The sequence below is a fragment of the Coregonus clupeaformis genome, unplaced genomic scaffold (assembly GCF_020615455.1).
Source record: "Coregonus clupeaformis isolate EN_2021a unplaced genomic scaffold, ASM2061545v1 scaf0084, whole genome shotgun sequence".
NCBI classification, from domain to species: Eukaryota; Metazoa; Chordata; class Actinopteri; order Salmoniformes; family Salmonidae; genus Coregonus; species Coregonus clupeaformis.
In genome coordinates this window covers 608534-622788 of record NW_025533539.1, presented here as the reverse complement: position 1 = coordinate 622788, position 14255 = coordinate 608534, and the positions used below count along the sequence as shown (strand labels likewise).

Sequence of the window (14255 nt, the reverse complement as noted above, 5' to 3'; positions counted from 1 at the left end):
CCTCTCCAGCCCCTCTCCAGCCCCTCTCCCTCTCTCTGTCTTTAAAGCTCTCTCCAGCCCCTCTCCAGCCCCTCCCCAGCCCCTCTTCAGCCCCTCTCCCTCTCTCTGTCTTTAAAACTCTCTCCAGCCCCTCCCCAGCCCCTCTCCAGCCCCTCCCCAGCCCCTCTCCAGCCCCTCCCCAGCCCCTCTCCAGCCCCTCTCCCTCTCTCTGTCTTTAAACCTCTCTCCTCCCCCCTCCCCAGCCCCTCCCCAGCCCCTCTCCAGCCCCTCCCCAGCCCCTCTCCAGCCCCTCCCCAGCCCCTCTCCAGCCCCTCTCCAGCCCCTCTCCAGCCCCTCCCCAGCCCCTCTCCCTCTCTCTGTCTTTAAAACTCTCTCCCCCTCCCCAGCCCCCTCCCCAGCCCCTCTCCAGCCCCTCCCCCAGCCCCTCTCCAGCCCCTCCCCAGCCCCTCTCCAGCCCCTCCCCAGCCCCTCTCCAGCCCCCTCTCCAGCCCCTCCCCAGCCCCTCTCCCTCTCTCTGTCTTTAAAACTCTCTCCAGCCCCTCTCCAGCCCCTCTCCCTCTCTCTGTCTTTAAAACTCTCTCCAGCCCCTCCCCAGCCCCTCTCCAGCCCCTCTCTCTGTCTTTAAAACTCTCTCCAGTATTTGTATGCTGGTCAGTTCAGTTTGTAAGGAGAAGAGGGTGATGGTAGAATATTATTATGGGTGCCAGTCTGTTGGTGCCAGTCTGTTGGTGCCAGTCTGTTGGTGCCAGTCTGTGGGTGCCAGTCTGTTGGTGCCAGTCTGTTGGTGCCAGTCTGTTGGTGCCAGTCTGTGGGTGCCAGTCTGTTGGTGCCAGTCTGTTGGTGCCAGTCTGTTGGTGCCAGTCTGTTGGTGCCAGTCTGTTGGTGCCAGTCTGTTGGTGCCAGTCTGTTGGTGCCAGTCTGTTGGTGCCAGTCTGTGGGTGCCAGTCTGTTGGTGCCAGTCTGTTGGTGCCAGTCTGTTGGTGCTTAAAGAATCGTCATGCCAATGGAGTAGGCAAGAACACAAACAGATCTGGGACCAGACTAACATACTCTGGGATACATCAAGCTCCAAAAGATCCAATCATCAAATATTCTCTTCTACCCAAAACGGTAGAATATTATGTCATAATATTAATATTAGAATATGTGCCTAGAGATCGGTCTTTCTGCCTTATACACTGAGTGGACAAAACATTAGGAACACCTTCCTAATATTGAGTTGCACCCCTTTTGCCCTCAGAACAGCCTCAATTCGTCAGGGCATGGACTCTACAAGGTGTCGAAAGCGTTCCACAGGGATGCCCATGTTAACTCTAATGCTACTCACAGTTGTGTCAAGTTGGCTGGATGTCCTTTGGGTGGTGGACCATTCTTGATACACACGGGGAACTGTTGAGCGTGAAATACCCAGCAGCGTTGCAGTTCTTGACACACTCAAACCGATGCGCCTGGCACCTACTACCATACCCCGTTCAAAGGCACTTCAATCTTTTGTCTTGCTCATTCACCCTCTGAATGGCACACATGCCTCAAGGCTTAACAATCCTTCTTTAACCTGTCTCCTCCCCTTCATCTACACTGATTGAAGTGGATTTAACAGGTGACATCAATAAGGGCTCATAGCTTTCACCTGGATTCACCTGGTCAGTCTATGTCATGGAAAGAGCAGGTGTTCCTAATGTTTTGTCCACCTAGTGTATATTTAAAGTGAAGTTGAAACTCGCTGTGATTATTGATCACACTGACAACCAGTACAGATTCAAGGTAATATTGATCAATGTAAATATGATGACTGAAGTGGATATTTTCATTTGTTGATAATAAATTGACATTTAACATTCTTTTGACAAAGATCTAAAGAAACGTGGCACTTCTAAGAAAGAAACGTCTCTCACACAGCGGAGAAAATCTTGTTTATTCTGGTGTGGTATGTTTCCATTGAGGTCTAAGCTACTGTACGAGGGTGGGGACAGAGACGGCTAAGTTTAGACTGAAAAGATCAGGCATGATTATCTCTCTCTCTGACTCGCTCTCACACACAGATTCTCTCTCTCTCTCTCTCTCTCTCTCTCTCTCTCTCTCTCTCTCTCTCTCTCTCTCTCTCTCTCTCTCTCTCTCTCTCTCTCTCTCTCTCTCTCTCTCTCTCTCTCTCTCTCTCTCTCTCTCTCTCTCTCTTTTTTCTCTCTCTTTTTTCCTCTCTCTCTCCTCTCCGCTCTCTCTCGCTCTCTCTCGCGCTCTCTCTCTCTCTCTCGCTCTCTCTCGCTCTCTCTCTCTCTCTCTCGCTCTCTCTCGCTCTCTCTCGCTCTCTCTCGCTCTCTCTCTCTCTCTCTCTCTCTCTCGCTCTCTCTCTCTCTCTCTCTCTCTCTCTCTCTCTCTCTGTGTGTGTGAAAGGTTATTTAGGGGAGGGAGTGACCGTGTTACACAACTGAATTACAGCATTAGGAGAAACTAGAGACGTCCTCTACCTGATCGACGGGCTATACAGCATTACAACCCAACAGGTGATGTCCCCTACCTGATCCACAGGCTATACAGCATTACAGCCGCTGATGGTTGGAGTAGAGATGTATCAATAGAACAACCAGGTGAGTATCTGTCTGGTCATGTTTTAAAGTATTAGTTATAGCATTAGTAAGGTTTAGGAAAGAATACAGCTAGCTAGCTGTCATTTAAACTTAGATATAACTATATGGACAGGTTACCATCAAGGTTTTTTGCACGATTTTAAAAAATTATATATCTAATATTGAAATAAATCCATAGCCTGCAACAGTGCTCAGCAGTATTTATACCAAAGAAAGTGATGACATCTGTTTTATGTGGTTGTTGCAATCTATGTAAATGTTGATGGTTAATATTCAATCAATTTTCAATCAATTTTATTTTATATAGCCCTTCTTACATCAGCTAATATCTCGAAGTGCTGTACAGAAACCCAGCCTAAAACCCCAAACAGCTAGTAATGCAGGTGTAGAAGCACGGTGGCTAGGAAAAACTCCCTAGAAAGGCCAAAACCTAGGAAGAAACCTAGAGAGGAACCAGGCTATGAGGGGTGGCCAGTCCTCTTCTGGCTGTGCCGGGTGGAGATTATAACAGAACCATGCCAAGATGTTCAAAAATGTTCATAAGTGACAAGCATGGTCAAATAATAATCAGGAATAAATCTCAGTTGGCTTTTCATAGCCGATCATTAAGAGTTGAAAACAGCAGGTCTGGGACAGGTAGGGGTTCCATAACCGCAGGCAGAACAGTTGAAACTGGAATAGCAGCAAGGCCAGGCGGACTGGGGACAGCAAGGAGTCACCACGGCCGGTAGTCCCGACGTATGGTCCTAGGGCTCAGGTCTCTCAGTTGGCTTTTCATGCCGATCATTAAGAGTTGAAAACAGCAGGTCTGGGACAGGTAGGGGTTTCGTAACCGCAGGCAGAACAGTTGAAACTGGAATAGCAGCAAGGCCAGGCGGACTGGGGACAGCAAGGTGTCAGCATGCCCGGTAGTCCTGACGTATGGTCCTAAGGCTCAGGTTCTCAGAGAGAAAGAGAGAACGAGAGAATTAGAGAGAGCATACTTAAATTCACACAGGACACTGGATAAGACAGGAGAAGTACTCCAGGTATAACCAACTAACCCCAGCCCCCCGACACATAAACTACTGCAGCATAAATACTGGAGGCTGAGACAGGAGCGGTCCGGAGACACTGTGGCCCCATCCGTCTAATATTGTCTTTGACTCAGTGCTGTTGAATGCCAGACACATTCCCGTGAATGGCCAAATCAATTAACTGAGCAGAATGCACACTAGAAATGGGTACATCAATAACTACGCAACGTTAACCTATATCTATAAATATAAAGAGTTAACTTTATATCTAGTTTATTCACAAACAAGACAGCTCCTGTAGTCCTGATGGAAGGTTAGTAAACGTCTCTAGGACAGGTCGGATCAGGTGTAGCTCAGTTTGCAACGCCAGGGTTGTGGGTTCGATTCCCACGGGGGGACCAGTATGAAAAATGCATGCACTCACTAACTGTAAGTCGCTCTGGATAAGAGCGTCTGCTAAATGACTAAAATGTAAATGTAAAATGTGTAGTGGTTATTCTCAGGTCCTCAAGTTGGGATTAGTAGTGATGTGGGGGAACCCCTCTCCAGGAATCCAGTCTTGATATGTTTATTAGATAACACATAGTGATAGAACATTGATATAATGTTATTTTAATGGCTCAGTTAAGGAATAATTTCATTTGTTTTGGATTTAAAGGAAAAAATGGCAGAAGGTTTGTTGCATTTGACATGGACAGTTTATGGTTAACCTGATAACACTATGTGTAATAACTGCATGTAAACACTTTTTTTTTCCCAGGGTGGGCGCTAGACCTAATATCTATTTACTGGAGGAAACCAGGGTGAGAGCTAGACCTAATAACTCTTTACTGTGGGAAACCAGGGTGAGAGCTAGATCTAATATCTCTTTACTGGACGAAACCAGGGTGAGAGCTAGATCTAATATCTCTTTACTGGAGGACACCAGGGTGAGAGCTAGATCTAATATCTCTTTACTGGAGGAAACCAGGGTGAGAGCTAGATCTAATATCTCTCTACTGGAGGAAACCAGGGTGAGAGCTAGATCTAATATCTCTTTACTGGAGGAAACCAGGGTGAGCGCTAGACCTAATATCTATTTACTGGAGGAAACCAGGGTGAGAGCTAGACCTAATATCTCTTTACTGGAGGAAACCAGGGTGAGAGCTAGATCTAATATCTCTCTACTGGAGGAAACCAGGGTGAGAGCTAGATCTAATATCTCTTTACTGGAGGAAACCAGGGTGAGCGCTAGACCTAATATCTATTTACTGGAGGAAACCAGGGTGAGAGCTAGATCTAATATCTATCTACTGGAGGACACCAGGGTGAGAGCTAGACCTAATATCTCTCTACTGGAGGAAACCAGGGTGAGAGCTAGATCTAATATCTCTCTACTGGAGGAAACCAGGGTGAGAGCTAGACCTAATATATCTACTGGAGGAAACCAGGGTGAGAGCTAGACCTAATATCTCTCTACTGGAGGACACCAGGGTGAGAGCTAGATCTAATATCTTTCTACTGGAGGACACCAGGGTGAGAGCTAGATCTAATATCTCTTTACTGGAGGACACCAGGGTGAGAGCTAGATCTAATATCTCTCTACTGGAGGACACCAGGGTGAGAGCTAGATCTAATATCTCTCTACTGGAGGACACCAGGGTGAGAGCTAGACCTAATATCTCTTTACTGGAGGAAACCAGGGTGAGAGCTAGATCTAATATCTCTCTACTGGAGGAAACCAGGGTGAGAGCTAGATCTAATATCTCTCTACTGGAGGACACCAGGGTGAGAGCTAGATCTAATATCTCTTTACTGGAGGAAACCAGGGTGAGCGCTAGACCTAATATCTATTTACTGGAGGAAACCAGGGTGAGAGCTAGATCTAATATCTCTCTACTGGAGGAAACCAGGGTGAGAGCTAGATCTAATATCTCTCTACTGGAGGAAACCAGGGTGAGAGCTAGACCTAATATCTCTCTACTGGAGGAAACCAGGGTGAGAGCTAGATCTAATATCTTTCTACTGGAGGAAACCAGGGTGAGAGCTAGACCTAATATCTCTTTACTGGAGGACACCAGGGTGAGAGCTAGATCTAATATCTTTCTACTGGAGGAAACCAGGGTGAGAGCTAGATCTAATATCTCTTTACTGGAGGAAACCAGGGTGAGAGCTAGATCTAATATCTCTCTACTGGAGGAAACCAGGGTGAGAGCTAGATCTAAGATCTCTCTACTGGAGGACACCAGGGTGAGAGCTAGATCTAATATTTCTTTACTGGAGGAAACCAGGGTGAGAGCTAGACCTAATGTCTCTTTACTGGAGGAAACCAGGGTGAGAGCTAGATCTAATATCTCTCTACTGGAGGAAACCAGGGTGAGAGCTAGACCTAATATCTCTTTACTGGAGGAAACCAGGGTGAGAGCTAGACCTAATATCTCTCTACTGGAGGAAACCAGGGTGAGAGCTAGATCTAATATCTCTTTACTGGAGGAAACCAGGGTGAGCGCTAGACCTAATATCTATTTACTGGAGGAAACCAGGGTGAGAGCTAGACCTAATATCTCTCTACTGGAGGACACCAGGGTGAGAGCTAGACCTAATATATCTTTACTGGAGGAAATCAGGGTGAGAGCTAGACCTAATATCTCTCTACTGGAGGACGGGGTGAGCGCTAGACCTAATATCTCTCTACTGGAGGAAACCAGGGTGAGAGCTAGATCTAATATCTCTCTACTGGAGGAAACCAGGGTGAGAGCTAGATCTAATATCTCTCTACTGGAGGACACCAGGGTGAGAGCTAGATCTAATATCTCTCTACTGGAGGAAACCAGGGTGAGAGCTAGACCTAATATCTCTTTACTGGAGGAAACCAGGGTGAGAGCTAGACCTAATATCTCTCTACTGGAGGACACCAGGGTGAGAGCTAGATCTAATATCTCTCTACTGGAAGACACCAGGGTGAGAGCTAGATCTAATATCTCTCTACTGGAGGAAACCAGGGTGAGAGCTAGATCTAATATCTCTCTACTGGAGGAAACAAGGGTGAGAGCTAGACCTAATATCTCTTTACTGGAGGAAACCAGGGTGAGAGCTAGACCTAATATCTCTCTACTGGAGGACACCAGGGTGAGAGCTAGATCTAATATCTCTCTACTGGAGGACACCAGGGTGAGAGCTAGATCTAATATATTTCTACTGGAGGAAACCAGGGTGAGAGCTAGATCTAATATCTCTCTACTGGAGGAAACCAGGGTGAGAGCTAGACCTAATATCTCTTTACTGTGGGAAACCAGGGTGAGCGCTAGATCTAATATCTCTCTACTGGAGGAAACCAGGGTGAGAGCTAGATCTAAATCTCTCTACTGGAGGAAACCAGGGTGAGAGCTAGACCTAATAGCTCTCTACTGGAGGAAACCAGGGTGAGAGCTAGACCTAATATCTCTTTACTGGAGGAAACCAGGGTGAGAGCTAGACCTAATATCTCTCTACTGGAGGAAACCAGGGTGAGAGCTAGATCTAATATCTCTCTACTGGAGGACACCAGGGTGAGAGCTGGATCTAATATCTCTCTACTGGAGGACACCAGGGTGAGAGCTAGATCTAATATCTCTCTACTGGAAGACACCAGGGTGAGAGCTAGATCTAATATCTCTCTACTGGAGGAAACCAGGGTGAGAGCTAGATCTAATATCTCTCTACTGGAGGAAACCAGGGTGAGAGCTAGATCTAATATCTCTCTACTGGAGGACACCAGGGTGAGAGCTAGATCTAATATCTCTCTACTGGAGGAAACCTGGGTGAGAGCTAGACCTAATATCTCTTTACTGGAGGAAACCAGGGTGAGAGCTAGACCTAATATCTCTCTACTGGAGGAAACCAGGGTGAGAGCTAGATCTAATATCTCTCTACTGTGGTCAACCAGGGTGAGAGCTAGATCTAATATCTCTCTACTGGAGGAAACCAGGGTGAGAGCTAGATCTAATATCTATTTACTGGAGGAAACCAGGGTGAGAGCTAGACCTAATATCTCTTTACTGGAGGACACCAGGGTGAGAGCTAGATCTAATATCTCTTTACTGGAGGAAACCAGGGTGAGAGCTAGACCTAATGTCTCTCTACTGGAGGACACCAGGGTGAGAGCTAGATCTAATATCTCTTTACTGGAGGACACCAGGGTGAGAGCTAGACCTAATATCTCTCTACTGGAGGACACCAGGGTGAGAGCTAGATCTAATATCTCTTTACTGGAGGACACCAGGGTGAGAGCTAGACCTAATATCTCTTTACTGGAGGAAACCAGGGTGAGAGCTAGATCTAATCTCTTTACTGGAGGAAACCAGGGTGAGAGCTATATCTAATATCTCTTTACTGGAGGAAACCAGGGTGAGAGCTAGGCCTGTAATATCTCTTCACCTCAAACTAAACATTAATTTACCAGAAGATCAGATCCTCTTTTCCAGAAACCTGCATTTTACATTTACATTTTAGTAATTTAGCTGATGCTCTTATCCAGAGTGACTTACAGTTAGTGCCTTCATCTGAAGATAGCTAGGTGAGACAACAACACATCACATCGTATCAAGTACATTTTCCCTCAACAAAGTATTTATCAGTAAAGTCAGTGGGAAAAGACTAGTGCCTTGTTTTGTTTTTTGGGCCGTGATTTAAGATACTCTTCAAAGGTAGGCTTTCAGACGTTTTCGGAAGATGGGCAGGTACTCCGCTGTTCTGACTTTAGAGGGAAGCTTGTTCCTCCGTTGGGGTGCCAGGACAGGGAAGAGCTTGGACTGGGCTGAGGGGGAGCTGCCCTCCCATTGGGGTGCCAGGACAGAGAAGGGGTTGGACTGGGCTGAGGGGGAGCTGCCCTCCCGTTGGGGTGCCAGGACAGAGAAGAGGTTGGACTGGGCTGAGGGGGAGCTGCCCTCCCATTGGGGTGCCAGGACAGAGAAGAGCTTGGACTGGGCTGAGTGGGAGCTGCCCTCCCGTTGGGGTGCCAGGACAGAGAAGAGCTTGGACTGGGCTGAGTGGAAGCTGCCCTCCCATTGAGGTGCCAGGACAGAGAAGAGCTTGGACTGGGCTGAACGGTTGCTGCCTTCACGTAGGGGTGGGAGGGCCAAGAGACCAGAGGTGGCAAACGGAGTGCTCGGGTTGGGATGTAGGGTTTGAGCATATCCTGAAGGTAGAGACGCCATTCCCCTTGCTGCTCTGTAGGCAAGCACCAGGATCTTGAAGATTATGCGAGCTTCGACTGGGAGACAGTGGAGTGTGCGGAGGAGCGGGTGACATGGGAGAACTTAGGAAGGTTGAACACCAGGCGGGCTGCGGCATTCTGGATAAATTGCAGGGCACAAGCGGAGAGCCCAGGCAACAGAGAGTCTAGACAGTAGATGACAAGTGCCTGGATTTGGACCTGCGCCACTTTCTGTGTGAGGAAAGGTCGTACTCTACGGATATTGTAAAGCATGAACCTGCAGGAGCGAGTCACTGCTTTGATGTTTGCAGAGAATGTCAGGGTCAAGCCAAGGTTCTTTGCACTCTGCGTGGGGGACACTGTGGTTGTCAACCATGATGGAGAGGTCTTGGAGCGGGCAGACCTTTCCCGGGAGGAAGATCCTCTCCACGCCACCTGGTAGGAGCGGCCTGCCAGGTAGGATGCAATCCAGGAGTGTGCAGAGCCTGAGACGCCCAGCCCTGAGAGGGTGGAGAGGAGGATCAGCCCTGAGAGGGTGGAGAGGAGGATCAGCCCTGAGAGGGTGGAGAGGAGGATCAGCCCTGAGAGGGTGGAGAGGAGGATCAGCCCTGAGAGGGTGGAGAGGAGGATCAACCCTGAGAGGGTGGAGAGGAGGATCTGATGGTTCACAGTGTCGAAGGCAGCGGATAGATCTAGGAGGATGAAAGGAGAGAGAGTCAGCTTTGGCAGAGCAGAGAGCCTCTGACACAGAGGAGAGTGGTCTCAGTTGAGTGAGCCGCCTTGAAGCCTGACTGGTTAGGGTCAAGATCGTTCTGAGAGAGATAACGAGAGAGTTGGTCAGAGACAGCAAGCTCAAGTGCTTTGGAAAGAAAAGAAAGAAGGGATACCGGTCTGTAGTTTTTGACGTCAGAGGAGTCAAGTGTTGATTACTTGAGGAGGGGAGCTACTCTGGCCAACTTGAAGTCAGAGGGTCAGGGTTGAGTTGATGGAGGAAGTGAGGAATGGGAGAAGGTCTCCAGAGATGGTCTGGAGAAGGGAGGAGGGAATGGGGTCTAGTGGGCCAGGTTGCCGGGCGGCCGGACATCACTAGTCACCAGACCTCATTAGTTGCAGGATTTCATCTGGAGAGAGAGGGGAGAAAGAGGTCAAGGCGTAGGGTAGTTCTGTGTGAGTGGGATCAGTTGGCTCAGTAGACTGAACGAAGAGCGGATGTCGTCAAAAAAAAATTCAAAGTGGTTGACAAAGTCGTCCATGGAGGATTAAGGAGGGAGGAGAAAGTAGGGAAGTGTTTCCCAGGGTTGGAGGCAGATGCTTGAAATTTAGAGTGATAGAAAGCAGCTTTAGCAGCGGATACACAGGAAGAGAAGGTAGAGAGGAGGGAGTGGAAGGATGATAGGTCCTCCGGAAGTTTAGTTTTCCTCCATTTCCGCTCTGCTGCCCACAGCCCTGTTGTGTTAGCGTGCCATGAGTCACTCAGCCACGGAGCAGGAGGGGAAGGTCGAGCCGGCCGGCCGGGAGGAACGGGGGACAGTGAGAGTCAAAGGATTGGGAAAGGGAGGAGAGTCAGGAGACAGGAGGGAGAATGATTTAGCAGAAGGGAGAGATGATAGGATAGAAGAGGAGAGAGTAGTGGGAGAGAGAAAGATCGAAGATTGCGGCGGTGCACATGACCATCTGGGTTAGAGCTGAGTGGGAGGAGCATGACCATCTGGGTTAGAGGAGATATGGAGAGAAAAGGAAACGAAGTAGTGATCAGAGACCTGGAGGGGGGAGGAGCATGTTTCCTGACTCCTCCCTTTCCTGGAGGGGGGAGGAGCATGTCTCCTGAGTCTCCTCCCTTTCCTGGAGGGGGGAGGAGCATGTCTCCTGACTCTCCTCCCTTTCCTGGAGGGGGGAGGAGCATGTCTCCTGACTCTCCTCCCTTTCCTGGAGGGGGGAGGAGCATGTCTCCTGACTCTCCTCCCTTTCCTGGAGAAGGGAGGAGCATGTCTCCTGACTCTCCTCCCTTTCCCGATCCTTTGACTCTCACTGTCCCCCGTTCCTGGAGGGCTGCAGTGAGATTAGTTGTGAAAATGAGGTCAAGTGTATTGCCTGGAGTGGGAGGGGACTGGGAAAGGGTCCAAAAAGGAAAGGAGTAGAAATTAATTGAAGTCGGGATTCAAGTCACCCAGTACGATGTGGGCATCATTGAGAAATAAGCTTATCAAGGTGTCAAACTCATTGAGGAACTCTCTTAAGGGCACCTGGTGGGCGATAGATGACAATGTTAAAGTGCGACTGCCCCTAAAAACCAACTAATCCTTTTGAAAACGGTCTCATCTAAAACAGAGTTCGGAACCTCAGTGCATCACAACGATTAAATGAAGGTTGGATTTGGATGACAATTGTTAAAGAGCGACTGCAGGGTATAACCTAGCCTGGGGGAACCAGCCTGATCACTGTGTTCACCATATAATGTCCAGGGCATAACCTAGCCTGGTGGAACCAGCCTGATCACTGTGTTACCATATAATGTCCAGGGTATAACCTAGCCTGGGGGAACCAGCCTGATCACTGTGTTACCATATAATGTCCAGGATATAACCTAGCCTGGGGGAACCAGCCTGATCACTGTGTTCACCATATAATGTCCAGGGTATAACCTAGCCTGGTGGAACCAGCCTGATCACTGTGTTCCCATATAACCCCCAGGGTATAACCTAGCCTGGTGGAACCAGGCTGATCGCTGTGTTCACCATATAATGTCCAGGATATAACCTAGCCTGGTGGAACCAGCCTGATCACTGTGTTACCATATAATGTCCAGGGTATAACCTAGCCTGGTGGAACCAGCCTGATCGCTGTGTTCACCATATAATGTCCAGGGTATAACCTAGCCTGGGGGAACCAGCCTGATCGCTGTGTTCACCATATAACCCCCAGGGCATAACCTAGCCTGGGGGAACCAGCCTGATCGCTGTGTTCACCATATAATGTCCAGGGTATAACCTAGCCTGGGGGAACCAGCCTGATCGCTGTGTTCACCATATAACCCCCAGGGCATAACCTAGCCTGGGGGAACCAGCCTGATCACTGTGTTCCTATATAATGTCTAGGATATAACCTAGCCTGATGAAACCAGCTTGATCACTGTGTTCCTATATAATGTCTAGGATATAACCTAGCCTGATGAAACCAGCTTGATCACTGTGTTCACCATTCTATTTTACTTTACATTTTATATCTGGAGTGAAATAGAAATTTGAACGCAGCAATCAGGTTGGTTCTACCAGGCTTATTATAACCACCATTGATAATCAGTGCTCTGTGTGACCGACCAGTATCTTTGATGAGGGGCCAGGAGCTGATCTACGCTGCTATGCCCATCAACGGGGCTCTGGCAAAGACCTCACCTCTTGCCTGCTCACCAACGGTCGTCGATGGGGAGAACATAATTAAGTAGGTTTAATCGGACTTATTCAAATTTCAACATAGTACATGTTTGTGTGTCATGTCTAACTGCATTGGTAATAGAACAGTGACTGTGTGTACAGTTGAAGTCGGAAGTTTACATACACCTTAGCCAAATACATTTCAACTCAGTTTTTTCACAATTACATTTAATCCTAGTAAAAAGTCCCCGTCTTAGGTCAGTTAGGATCACCACTTTATTTTAAGAATAATATTTCAGCTTTTATTTATTTCATCACATGCCCAGCGGGTCAGAAGTTTACATACACTCAATTAGTATTTAGTAGCGTTGCCTTTAAATTGTTTATCTTGGGTCAAACATTTCGGGTAGCCTTCCACAAGCTTTCCCCATTCGTCCTGACAGAGCTGGTGTAACTGAATCAGGTTTGTAGGCCTCCTTGCTCGCACACGCTTTTTCAATTCTGCCCACACATTTTCTATAGGATTGAGGTCAGGGCTTTGTGATGGCCACTCCAATACCTTGACTTTGTTGTCCTTAAGCCATTTTGCCACAACTTTGGAAGTATGCTTGGGGTCATTGTCCATTTGGAAGACCCACTTGCGACCAAGCTTTAACTTCCTGACTGATGTCTTGAGATGTTGCTTCAATATATCCACATTATTTTCCTTCCTCATGATGCCATCTATTTTGTGAAGTGCACCAGTCCCTCCTGCAGCAAAGCACCCCCACAGCATGATGCTGCCACCCCTGTGCTTCACGCTTGGGATGGTGTTCTCCGGCTTGCAAGCCACCCCCTTTTTCCTCCAAACATAACGATGGTCATTATGGCCAAACAGTTCTATTTTTGTTTCATCAGACCAAAAAGTAAGATCTTTGTCCCCATGTGCAGTTGCAAACCGTAGTCTGGCTTTTTTATGGCGGTTTTGGAGCAGTGACTTCTTCCTTGCTGAGCGGCCTTTCAGGTTATGTCAATATAGGACTTGTTTTACTGTGGATATAGATACTTTTGTACCTGTTTCCTCCAGCATCTTCACAAGGTCTTTTGCTGTTGTTCTGGGATTGATTTGCACTTTTCGCACCAAAGTACGTTCATCTCTAGGAGACAGAACGCGTCTCCTTCCTGAGCGGTATGACGGCTGCGTGGTCCCATGGTGTTTATACTTGCGTACTATTGTTTGTACAGATGACGTGGTACCTTCAGGTGTTTGAAAATTGCTCCCAAGGATGAACCAGACTTGTGGAGGTCTACAATTTTTTTTCTGAGGTCTTGACTGATTTATTTTCATGATGTCAAGCAAGAGGCACTGAGTTTGAAGGTAGGCCTCGAAATACATCCACAGGTACACCTCCAATTGACTCAAATGATGTCAATTAGCCTACCAGAAGCTTCTAAAGCCATGACATCATTTTCTGGAATTTTCCAAGCTGTTTAAAGGCACAGTCAACTTAGTGTATGTAAACTTCTGACCCACTGGAATTGTGATACAGTGAATTATAAGTGAAATAATATGTCTGTAAACAATGCTTGATACTGATGTCTCTGAATGGAGAGACCTGGTACTGACAGACAGGCTTGATACTGATGTCTCTGAATGGAGAGAGACCTGGCACTCTGACAGACAGGCTTGATACTGATGTCTCTGAATGGAGAGAGACCTGGTACTGACAGACAGGCTTGATACTGATGTCTCTGAATGGAGAGAGACCTGGCACTCTGACAGACAGGCTTGATACTGATGTCTCTGAATGGAGAGAGACCTGGTACTGACAGACAGGCTTGATACTGATGTCTCTGAATGGAGAGAGACCTGGCAGTGACAGACAGACTTGATACTGATGTCTCTGAATGGAGAGAGACATGGCACTCTGCATTAAAATGTTACTAGATAACTTTGAATTGAATGGTATCAGTCAATGTATTCTGCACTAGGATCAGGGAACTCCTGTTGTATACAGGACACCACACAGGAAGGTATGACATTTTTACATTTACATTTGAGTAATTTAGCAGACGCGCTTATCCAAAGCGACTTACAGTTAGTGAGTGCATACATTTCATACTTTTTTCA

General features: G+C 47.6%; 1 protein-coding gene across 1 annotated transcript in view; it reads left to right on the top strand.

The window, feature by feature from the left end:
• Positions 1–2387: 2387 nt before the first annotated feature.
• The window catches only part of usp21 (ubiquitin specific peptidase 21), a 46949-nt gene continuing 35081 nt past the window's right edge, over positions 2388–14255 (top strand). The window contains exon 1 of the mRNA XM_045213165.1: positions 2388–2585. The gene's annotated coding sequence lies outside the window, so the exon portion shown is untranslated. The remainder of the gene's footprint in view (positions 2586–14255) is intronic.